Raw genomic sequence first — 686 nt, forward strand, 5'->3', positions numbered from 1 at the left:
GTGGCCCTGTGCTTTCAGATTGGCCCAGTTCTCTAACTCTCTTTTCCTCCACTTGCTAGGAATAGGATAGATGACCCGGGGAGTTGGTACTTCCCATTCAGACGTCGTCTCGCTCCTGTCCAGTACGGTCGGAATTCTCATGGGGAGTTCTTCCCCGATTGATGGTACTTTATCGGCCTTTCCTCCCGCGGTGATCCGCACCTTTTCCAACTCCCTCTGGATCCCCTCTTCCAGAACAATTGTTCTAGTGATGGTATCAGAAGATTGGGCGATACGATGCAGCCGACGAGCCTGAATGTTTGGAATTTGGCTCGCCAGCCATGCAATTCCGAGACCGCCATCCTTAGTGCTGGAATACAGGATGGCGTCACACGTACTGGGTGGTAAGTGAAGCCAGCCCTTCACTGCTGATCTTATTGCAAGGTCCAAGGAATGGAGGTATGAGGCGTTTGCTCCAGCATGATCAGCCGCATATAGCAACCGTGGGACTGCGTACACTTTCAAGATCTCAACCTTCTGAAGTCGCTTTAATGGGGTTTCTCCAACGTTGTTCACCCATGTGCCCAGCTTTTCCTGCAGCTCTGGTCAGGAGAGACCAATCCAAGGGTCAACTCCCAGGCCCAAATATTTTTCAGAGCTGCCAGGCTCAATTAGATGTAATTGAGCTTCATCAGTCGTCCATGGGT

Source organism: Dromaius novaehollandiae, unplaced genomic scaffold, assembly GCF_036370855.1.
Source record: "Dromaius novaehollandiae isolate bDroNov1 unplaced genomic scaffold, bDroNov1.hap1 HAP1_SCAFFOLD_45, whole genome shotgun sequence".
NCBI lineage: Eukaryota > Metazoa > Chordata > Aves > Casuariiformes > Dromaiidae > Dromaius > Dromaius novaehollandiae.